This window comes from Stenella coeruleoalba (genome assembly GCF_951394435.1).
Source record: "Stenella coeruleoalba genome assembly, chromosome: X".
NCBI lineage: Eukaryota > Metazoa > Chordata > Mammalia > Artiodactyla > Delphinidae > Stenella > Stenella coeruleoalba.
This window is the reverse complement of record NC_137152.1, coordinates 36715344-36727304: the sequence shown is the minus strand read 5'-3', so window position 1 is coordinate 36727304 and position 11961 is coordinate 36715344. Positions and strand designations below refer to the sequence as shown.

Below are 11961 nucleotides of genomic sequence, written 5' to 3'. Positions count from 1 at the left end.
TGAAATAGTCTTCTAAATCAATAGTCCCATCCCATTTTAGCCTTCATTTTCCTAGGTTGGGACTTAACCATCTCCTGAAACTGAGACTGCAACAGTAGCTTCCTAACTGGTCTTGGGGCTCCTGATCTTGTTGCCCTCAAGTTCACCCTCCACCCAAATGCCAGAAACTTACCTGAAACACAAATTCGACCATGCCCCTTCATTGTTGGGACTTCAATGGCTTCCCTTTGCTCCTAGATCTTTATTAAGGTCCTCATCAAGGCCAACCTCCACAGTCAAGCTACACCTACTTCTGCAGCTTTATTCCTAAACACACTATGCTCCAGTTTTATGCTCTAACAATGCTGAACCTCTGCAGTTCCCACACCCATGTTGCATGCTTTATATAATCATACTATCCCTTCTGCCTGGAAGGCCCTCTTCTAACCTCCTCACTTTGCAAACACATAAACTCATCCTTATAAGGCTTAGCAAACATGTCACCTCTTCTAAAAAGCCTCCTTTGTCTGACTCACCCCCTTGACGATCTCAACAGCAGTATGCTCTGAATGGGCTGTGTACAGCACCATCACTAACATAAACGATTTTGTAATCACTGATATATATTTAAAAATCTCCAACTAGAATATGAGTTCCTACCAGGTATGGCTAGATTTTTTAAAAACTTATAATGCAAGTTATTCTTGCTTTAGCTCTTTGAAAATAAACTTTAAAGTCACTCTAAAATGATTCTCATTGGGAGTAAATTTATTTGCTGGGTGCTAATTTGGACAACTGTTCTCACTTTGAAATTTTACTTTGTAAGCTAACCTTGGAGGAAGTTCATTTCCCTCCTTCATTCACCCTCTCCATTGAGAGTTGCTTCCTCCCAGCATTTTCAATCCCATCCTACCAATAGGGATAAAAGTACAGATTTAGACACTAAGCCAATAATACATTTGCATCTGGCCCCGAGTCTCTCTCTGCTCTCCTGCCTGCCACTACAAATATAAGTAACATCTTTTTCCGTCTCTGTTCATGAGCAGTCCTTGACTTTGCACAGCCAGGGATCATTTCCTCCAATCAGTGAGTGCTTTGATTTCCACTGTCTATAGAAATACAATTCCCAGCCATCTCTACCTTTCTCTGGATCTAGAGTCCAGTACATCAGTAAATAGCGGCCCATGACTAACAATCTCCACTTAACTGTTTGATCTGTTTCTAGTCCAGAGATTTATCTTTTCTTTTTCTTTTTTCTTTTTTTTTTTGGCGGTACGCGGGCCTCTCACTGTTGTGGACTCTCCCGTTGCGGAGCACAGGCTCCGGACGCGCAGTCCCAGCGGCCATGGCTCACGGGCCCAGCCGCTCCACGGCATGTGGGATCTTCCAGGACAGGGGCACGAACCCACGTCCCCTGCATTGGCAGGCAGATTCTTAACCACTGCGCCACCAAGGAAGCCCCAAGATTTACCTTTTCTTGATCACAGATATGTCTTTCTAATTTTTTATTTTATCTATTATCACTTTATTTAGAGAGGAGATATGAGTTTGAAGCATGAAATCAGAGCCATCTTGGCCAAAAGCCCTTAGGTTTAAATTTTACAAGTACTACATAATCTTTTAGAGCAGAGGTCAGCAAACTATGGCCTGTAGGCCAAATCTAGCTCACTGCTTGTTTTTGGTATGGCCCATGAGCTAAGAATGGCCTTTACAGTTTTTAATTGTTGGAAAAAATCAAAAGGATATTTTATGACATGTAAAAATTATGTAAAATTCTTATTTCAGTGTCCATGAAAAAAGTTTTATTGGAATACAGCCATGCCCATTCATTTATTCTGTTTCAGTTTATCAATTGCTATGTAACCACTGTAAAATATAGTGGCATAAAGCAACCATCATTTTATCATCTCACAAATTCTGTGAATCGGGAATTCAGGTGAAAAACAGCAAGGATGGCGTTTTTCTACTCCATGATGTCTGGGATCTCAGCTGCAAAGACTCAAAACAGCTGGAATCATCTGGAGGATTCTTCACTTCACTCAGCTGGCCCCTTTGACAGGGATGACTGGGCTTAGCAGAGAGTACCTCTGAAGTGCCCACACAAGGCCTCTCAGCACAGTAGTCTCAGGGTAGTCAGGCTTCTTACATGGCAGCTCAGGGTTCCCAGCATAAATGTTCTAATGAACAAGGCAGAAGCTGCACTGCCTTTTATAACTTAGTCTCAGAAGTCACATACTCTGTTGTATTGGCTGAAGCAGTCACAAGCCCACCCAGACTTAACTCAAAGGAGACATGGGCCCTACCACCTGATGAGACTAGTGTCAAAGAATCTACAGCTTTGTTTTAAATTTCCATTTATGTTCTTCATGTCATTTAGTAGAAAGGGTCCAGTTAGTGACTTTGATTTAAAATGTGAGGCTCTCTTCAATAAGTGGTGCTGGGAAAACTGGACAGGTACATGTAAAAGAATGAAATTAGAACACTCCCTAACACCATACACAAAAATAAACTAAAAGTGGATTAAAAACCTAAATGTAAGGCCGGACACTATCAAACTCTTAGAGGAAAACATAGGTAGAACACTCTATGACATAAATCACAGGAAGATTCTTTTTGACCCACCTCTTAGAGGAATGGAAATAAAAACAAAAATAAACAAATGGGACCTAATGAAACTTCAAAGCTTTTGCACAGCAAAGAAAACCATAAACAAGACCAAAAGACAACCCTCAGAATGGGAGAAAACATTTGCAAATGAAGCAACTGACAAAGGATTAATCTGCAAAATTTACAAGCAGCTCATGCAGCTCAATATCCAAAAAACAAACAACCCAATCCAAAAATGGGCAGAAGACCTAAATAGACATTTCTCCAAAGAAGATATACAGATTGCCAACAAACACATGAAAGAATGCTCAACATCACTAATCATTAGAGAAATGCAAATCAAAACTACAATGAGATATCATCTCACACCAGTCAGAATGGCCATCACCAAAAAATCTAGAAACAATAAATGCTGGAGAGGGTGTGGAGAAAAGGGAACCCTCTTGCACTGTTGGTGGGAATGTAAATTGATACAGCCACTATGGAGAACAGTATGGAGGTTCCTTAAAAAACTACAAATAGAACTACCATATGACCCAGCAATCCCACTACTGGGCATATACCCTGAGCAAACCATAATTCAAAAAGAGTCATGTACCACAATGTTCATTGCAGTTCTATTTACAATAGCCAGGACATGGAAGCAACCTAAGTGTCCATCAACGGATGAATGGATAAAGAAGATGTGGCACATATATACAATGGACTATTACTCAGCCATAAAAAGAAATGAAATTGAGTTATCTGTAGTGAGGTGGATGGACCTAGAGTCTGTCATACAGAGTGAAGTAGGTCAGAAAGAGAAAGACAAATACCGTATGCTAACACATATATATGGACTCTAAAAAAAATAAAGGTTCTGAAGAACCTAGGGGCAGGACAGGAATAAAGATGCAGATGTAGAGAATGGACTTGAGGATATGGGGAGGGGGAAGGGTAAGCTGGGACAAAGTGAGAGAGTGGCATGGACATATATACACTACCAAATGTAAAATAGATAGCTAGTAGGAAGCAGTCGCATAGCACAGGGAGATCAGCTCGGTGCTTTGTGAACACCTAGAGGGGTGGCATAGGGAGGGTGGGAGGGAGATGCAAGAGGGAGGAGATACGGGGATATATGTATAGCTGATTCACATTGTTATAAAGCAGAAACTAACACACCATTGTAAAGCAATTATACTCCAATAAAGATGTTTAAAAAAATAAAATAAAATGTGAAGCACATTCAGGTATCAGAGCATCCAAGTCCCCCCCCCGAAACTCAGCTTCACAAAAGGACTATCATATGGTGGCCCTGACTTGTGAACGATTTTAATACTTTCTTATTTGTTTTTGATCAGTCTTTAACCCTGTGAATACGAATTATGTGATTATACAGAACACATGAGTTTTAAATGTTACAGGAGTAACTGAAGCCTTTAAGAAGAGTAATCTGTATTTGTCCGATAGACAGCAAAAATGGTCTCAATTCTCCGCCTTCTTTATCTATGCCCTTTCAAGGTGATTTTGAAGCTCCTTCCCATTCCCTGAATCTGGACTGGCTTTATGACTTGCCTAGGCCAACAAAATGCAGCAGAGGTGATGCTGTGCCAGTTCTAAGCTTAGGCCTCAAGAGGCCTTGCTGCTTCTATTCAGTCTTAGAAACCTGCCCAGCTATCATGAAAACAAGCCTGGGCTAGCCTGCTGCAGGATAACAGATGTATAGCTCAGTACTCCTACCCTCTACCATTGTCCCAGTTGGCAGCCAGCCAACCTCAAAAGCAGAGCTCCCTGCTGACCTGTAGCTGACCACAGACATAAGGGAGACCAGCTAAGAACAGAACTGCTCAGCTGAACCGAGCCCAAATGGCCAACTCACAGAATAATGAGCTAAACAGATAATTACTATTTTGAGCCACTAACTTTTGAAGTGGCTAGGTGTACAGCAAGAGTCAACTGACAGAATTTAGAAGTTAGTTTTTAATGATTAAATATAGAATGGAAATTTCATCACACACCACAGTCCTACTACACTAAATCACTTTAGACATTGAATAATTCTCCAAAGCAGGCACTACTGCTGGGCTCCACTGAGAAGGGCACTCTAGCTAATGCCAAGATCACAGAGGGGGTCAAACACCTGACCCCAAAGAAGAAATTTATAATAACGGCCATGCAAATAACAAATGTCATTGCATACACAAGTCTCTCATCCTACCTGATGCCAAGGTAGCCATAAGGTACCTCCTCAGACCAGAGGCAGTGGCACCTGCAATCAGCAGTTAACCATTTAACTAGTTAATATGTCCCACACTGCTAATATCTCACCTGAAGAGAACTTAGCATTGCCATTAGAATCCCTATTCTTTTTAGTTATAATCCCCATCCTCTATTTGCACACTGTTACTCTTCAGTGCATTCCAGTAAAGACAGGGCAGTTACCAACTCAAAAGATTAACTACACAGATGTATGTAACTATGAAGTAATTTTAAAAAAACCAAATATACCAGAATTCACACATCCAATTACAGGCTGACTTCCAAGAGACCCTCTGAGGCAAATGCAATTCCTCAAAACACTTAGGACATTTTCTACTTTGATTTGCTTTCTGTCCCTTTGGTGTATCATATTTCTCTGAGTAAGGTCAATGGAAGCAATTTTTCTTCCTTTGAAAGTGAATTTCACTTTTGGAAACAATCAAATGTTATTCAAAGTCCATTGAAATGGGCATGCAGTTGAGGTGTGTAAAACCAGTTTTAGTCAGTAACAAGCTCGGAAAATAAACTGCAAGACTGATTTACAATTCCAATTCTACTGTCATCAGCTGGCAGGTTAAAACTCTAAAAGCACAAAACCTTCAATGGCTCCCTACTGCTCACAGCACAAATTTCAGACTCCTAGGCTTAGTATCCAAGGCTAAGCTTGGATACTAGGCTAAGCCACAATGTGGCCACAGCTCACCTTTCCAGTGTTATTTTCCTTGCATGGTCTCTTCTCTAGGGAAGCTAAGCCACTCACTGCTCCCCACTCACATGTCCTGGTGCTTTCCTGCACACATGCTTCTGTTCACACTCCTTCCCTGGACCACCTTCTATGTCCATGTCATCTGTCTCTGTACCTGATACAATGCCCAACATTGTAAATAACTCAAATAAATACTTATTGAATGAATGAAGTGAATAACCAATTCCTCGTGTGGCTTAGTATATGGCTCTAAAGGTAATTCCAAAAAGGAAAGCCCCAAAAACATTCTGAGCAAGGGAATAAGTAGCTAGCCTCCCACGTGCATTTTGAGAATGAAATTATGAAATGTTGGAATAGTAACTGATTTATAGTCAGGCCTAATGACTGCCTAAGAAAGCCCAGTGAATCAGGTACTGAGCCAGAAATGAACTAAAAATTCCAGGCTACTCCAGTCTATCTAGACCACTGATCACAATGCCACTGTATTTAAGACAGCAGGCCTTGGGGTTTTGGTTTTCTTTGGGATTCTCTCTCAAGAATATCCAAGTTAAAAACAAACCCTACTTTTGGATATATATCTAGAAGTGAGATTGCTGGATCATAGGGTAGCTGTATTTTTAATTTTTTAAGAATCTGCATACTGTTTTCCATAGCGGCTGCACCATTTTACATTCTCACCAACAGTGTGGGAGTAAAGAGTTCTAATTTCTCCATATCTTCACCAACACTTACCTTTTTAAATATATAATAGCCATCCTAACAGGTGTGAGGTGATATTGTGGTTTTGATTTGCATTTCCCTGATGATTAGTGATGTTGAGCGCCTTTATATATATACCTGTTGGCCATATATATCCAAAATAATTCAAGTCAGGATCTCAAAAGAGATATTGGCACTCCCATGTTCACTATAGCATTATTCACAATAGTCAAGATATAGAAACGACCCAAATGTCCATTTGACAGATGAATGGATAAAGAAAATGTGTTATATACACACAATGGAATACTAACCTTAAAAAAGAAGGGAATGCTTTCATTTGCAACAACATGGATGAACCTGGAGGACATTATGCTAAGTGAAATAAGCAAGGACAAATACTTCATGATTCCACTTATATGACATATCTAAAATAGTCAAACTCACAGATGCAGACAATAGAATGGTGGTTGCCAGGGACTGTGAAGAGAGGAAAATGGGGAATTATTGTTCAATGAGTGTAAAGTTTCAGTTATGCAAGATGAATTAAGTTCTAGAGATCTGCTATACAACACAGTGTCTATTAATAATACCATATTGTGCACTTAAAAATTTAAGAGGGTAGATCTCATGTTAAGTGTTCTTATCACAAAAAAAAGAGGCACAAGGAATCTTTTGGAGGTAGCTATTACCTTGATTGTAGTGATGGTTTCATGGGTATATGCATTAAGTCCAAACACATCAAACTGCATACATTGAAAATGTGCAGTTTTTATATATCAATTATACTTCCATAGAGCTGCTAAAAAACACGTTTGATAAGTGCGGATTAATGTCATAAATTATAAAGAAAAGACTTTCTAAGAATTTATGAGATCTTTCCCCCTCTGATGAAGTTAAGTCCAAAAAAATAATAAGCTGAGAATATTTTCAAAGCATTTGTGTGGTGAAATTAGATGTATTAGGTTAAACCATATGAAATTGCCATTGTTGTAGGTAAAAATGTTTGAGTATCAGCAATTTCATATGGTTCAGTCTAATACTGCAGGATTTTGCTCACGAACAAAAATAAAGAAAAGGCTCCTTCCTTTGCTTCTCTTCTTTTGTCTCCAAAGCCCTCACACACTCTGGAAAACCTTAATTCCTATGAACTTTTGAGGACTTAAAATAAACAAAGAAAGAATACATGAAGCCTCGCCTATACATACATTATTTCTTAGTTCAAAACACCTAGTTTCCTTTAGGAGTTGTATTCCAGTTACCAGACTCAAGGTAATTGGCCTGTGAGTCCCCAGCGGGGTGTTAGGTCTCTCCACCTACATCTCAAATTTCTAGGTCAGATCTGAGCACCACCCTCTGCCCATGTTCCGTTTACACACTGCAAATAGGCCATCACACCCAGGATTCCTGAATGTTGTTTAATGCAAGATGAGGTTGTTGACAAAAAGGCGTCTGATCATTATTATCAGTGTGGGCTTGGGAGTGGGGGGGACTTGATTTTATTCTCACTTTTGCTGCTTTTCCTGCCCCAGCATTGCAGCCAGCTGGCTAGACTATCGTCTCTGGGTCTCTTGTCAATCAGAGCAGGAGAAGAAGGCTCCTAGGTAGGATTTCTAGCCTTGCATCTGTGGCTGGAGTGGTGAGGCAGTTACCCTCCATCTTCCTGGGCAGCGGCAACAAGACCCTGTGAGGAGGCGCAGGTGCTACGACTAACTGGCACACTCCCAAGCCACAGTCAACCCCATGTGCTCAGAACAGAGGCTCAATTTTAATCCTTCTGAGACACCATTTCAGGAATCAGCCAATACACGGACATGTAATCAATGTAATGCTTTTGTGTGCTCATGTAGGTCTTGAACTTATGAATTTCTGCATTAAAAATTTTAGAATTTTCTGCATAGAAATTTACCCAAGACAAATATAAATGCAATCTCTTTTTAATGGTAAATGTTATTTCATGGGAAACAGTGAATACATAATTTCAGCTTCAGCGGTCAGAAGATCCTGTGCTTTCAAGTTTACTGTTAGAAATGCAAAACAGGGACAGCAGAACTCCATCATCCCACCTCTGTTCCTTCAGTACAGGATGTTTTCCTCTTTCAAAGGTTTTTTTTTTTAAAAAAAAAAACTAAGATCTTTCATCTAGTGTTTTAAATAACCAATTTTCTCTATTTCTCCAAGAAGATTATTGCATGGTCTAATTAAGTTTTCCCTTAGGAAATATCATCCCTGACATGCAAAGGAAGACAAAACAATGGTGGTAGATTGTGGAAATAGGAATATTTTTACCAACTAAAAAACTGTAAAACTCAAAAGTGCCAAAATCACCCCTAAGCTATTAATATGCAATGATTTGAAATATCAGCAATTCACAGGAGGGAGACTGGTAAAGAGTTCACTATTTACTTACTGTTTTTTTTCCACGTTCTGAATTCAGAACCCCACATTCCTACTTTGACAGTTGACAGCATCCCAACCACCCAAAAACAAGTTCAGAGAGTTCCACTGAAGACAGTATAAATGATGCTTGCTTTTGCATGACCTGTCTCTGAAGTAAAGCAGAGAAGGAACTGAGTTTCACGTGTTCACTCTTACAGAACTCATCAAAGAACTCGATAAAGGTTTGATGAAGGAACTTGGGCTGAAATTTGGGAAACCTGGCTGTTACATCAAATTTCTAGTCCATTACCACACTATTTTATGATAGTGGCTTTGTATAGATAGTTGTATTCTGGTGAAGCAAACTCTCCTCACAAATTCTTGTGACGATTCTCGGGCATTTATTCTTCCCCAAACGCAAATCTGATCATGACTCCTTAGTGTAAAACCTTTCCATTGCTCCCCAGTGCTCAAAGGTTCCCTTGCAGGCCTCTGCAAGACTGAGGTTTAGTAGAGTGGAGAGTACAAGTTTGGGACCAAAGCTGACTGCACAAAAGGAGAGGAGAGTCAGTGCCACCACCAGAGAGTCCCTTTCTCTGCCCTAGTTCCTCACCAGGCTCACTCTCTCCTTTGAAAATAAGTGTTGAAAAGTACTTAAGAATGGTTTTGCAAGGGTGCTGTGTCAGGGGTCCCCAAGACCACCCCAAGTTCTGTGATTCACTAGGAAGATTCACAGAATTGAGCATATAACCACACTCATCGCCTATGATTTATTACGGTGAAGAAATACAAAGCAAAATCAGTGGAGGGAAAAGGCACCTGGGGTGAAATACAGGGGAGACCAGACACAAGTTTCCAAGAGTCCTCTCCCAGTGGAGTTACACAGGATACACTTAATTTTCCTAGCAACAAGTTGTGACAACATACATGAAGTGTAGTCTGCTAGGGAAGCTCATTAGGGACTCAGTGCCCAGGGTTTTGATTGGAGGTTGGTCACATAGGCTCCCTCTGATTGGCAATATCAAAATTCTAGACCTCAAGAAGGAAAGTAAGTGTTCAGCAGAAACTGCACTATTTATATAAACAGTTCAGGCACATTGAGCCACCCTTATCAGTTCTGGGAATGGTGGGAATCCCCCTGAAAGTCAAGTTCCAGATGCCAGCCAAGGGACCTTTCAAAGACAGGCCTGCTATGACAACACTTTTTTGCACAGATGCCAATCATTAGTCTGGCTGGGCACCAACATGTCTTGCCCAGGCTTGGATGGGGTAAATAAAACCATGAGAGTTCTCTGAGCAGGGTACTAAGGGAGTAGGAATGGAGGGGCACCTACCCTCTCCCATTGGCAGGAAGGATTGCTTCCTGGGAGAGGCAATGCCTGAGCCAGGTCTGGACATGTGACAGATATTGTGGTGCTCCTAGATTTAAATTCCAACCAGGTGGGTGATCTTGCCTAGTTAATTAACTAGACTAAGAAGTTTTTAGGAAGTGAGTTACCCACATAGACTAGGGCTATTTGTATGGCTTCCAAACCTCTTGCCAAGCCATGAGGCATTGCTCAAGTGGTACCAACCTACTTCTCCAGCCCCACATGTGCCTCTCTGCTCCTTCAGTCTCTGTGATCTAACCATACTGGCCTTCTTTCAGTGCCTGGAATATGCCCCCTTCTACCTCCAAGGCTCTGTACATTCTACCTCCCTCCCCCAATTGCTTGTCATCAACCTTCCTACCTACTTCACATAGCTAACTCATACTCATGTCAGATTTCAATCCAAAAAACACTTCCTTAGGGCAGGCTTCCCTAACCTGCCCCAGAGTAGGTCAGAACCCCTGTCATTTGCTTTCCAGCACCAGTAACTTCTCCTTTATTATTGTGAGCACATTAAAGTCCATTTTTTAAACGCTTATACACTTCAAGAAGGCAGATTATATCTTGATCAATATATATATTGATTATGTTATATCAATACGACTATGTTGTTCAGTGTAATAACAACCCCTGAGCCTAATATGGTGCCTATCATATAGTGGGCACTCGGCAAATACATGAAAGAGGAGTGAATGAGGGCTCACTCTCAGTCCATGTAGTCAGGTTGAGGGCAATCTCTGCCCTACTTCCTAACACATACACACCTCCTGGGGCTAAGGTATATGAACCAGGCTAAATCAACAAGTCATCCAAAGGTTCTGACAGAAGTATTGGAAAAGAAGCACTGCATCTGCTGCAGATAGCATGCCTGAGAGTGAGCGAAACTAACTCAGAGGAAAGCAAAGGTGAGGGAAGGAGAATCAGGGATGTGATGAGTGAGAGGATGCAGCCATTCCTAAAGGCAGCAGTCCATGGGGCTATTCATTTACCAGTAAACTTTCTTTTTGTTTCTTAGGCTAATCTGAGTTGGGATCCTGACACATGTAACTAAGAATCCTAATACAAAAATGGTAACAGGAATTAGACATGTAGTTGGTCCCAAAGAACAAGAGAAAGACCATCAACAAGTCTAACTTGTAATGACCTGAGCTACTGGCCTAGGGAATCCTTATAATTCCTAGAACTATGAACAGGTTTGGTTCTGGTGCAGGAAGAAAAGACACTGACTGGGGAGTAGAGCACAAGCATCCTGGCTGCTCATAATCCTAAAAACCACCTTGTTCCTCTCCCCAGGAATAAAAGACTATTTGCAGCTATGACAGCAGAATCACTTCCTTTCATCTATGAAAACTCACAGAAACCAGACCTCCCAACAGACTGGAGAGAGCCAAAAAATCTCCCTTATTTTCAAAGGGGTGGAGCATAATCATTACTAATAAAAAGCTTGAAATCTCACTCCAAACTAAATTCTAGATCAGATTAATAAAGCACTGGTTGGATAAGCACTTGATAATCACTAACTGCCAGGATAGGCTCTCTAAAATTATTACATGCCCAACTTACCCCAGACTCCTTTCTGTTCCAGTCACTCAATTCATTTATTGGGATAATTCTTTATAGGTAGAGTATATGTGGTGCAGCTGACGAAGGCCACCAGGATTTTCCGCTTGATAAGATGAAGAATCCTGAAGACAAGTAAACCTGAAAGGTGTCTCATGGTGGGACACAGAGCTATGCCCTTGGCCCTGTGCTGATCAAAATTTTGATCAGTAATGTAGATGAACCTAGGATTACTGACCTAGGAAGGGTGATATTAGAGTAAAGGGGAGAATTCAAAAGCTAATATGATAAGCAAAAATAGGAAGAAATTTAACTAGAACATATGTAAAGCCACTGCAATTTAAAAAACTCCTAAATACAGGATGATAGATGTTCAGTCTTCTATGCCAGCAAATACCCCAGGGTGATGCAGCTACTCAGCCT

The 11961-nt window shown here is 40.7% G+C and overlaps 1 protein-coding gene across 4 annotated transcripts in view; it reads right to left on the bottom strand.

The window, feature by feature from the left end:
• Positions 1–11961, bottom strand: part of JADE3 (jade family PHD finger 3) — a 151722-nt gene that overhangs the window by 87294 nt on the left and 52467 nt on the right. The window lies entirely within an intron of this gene.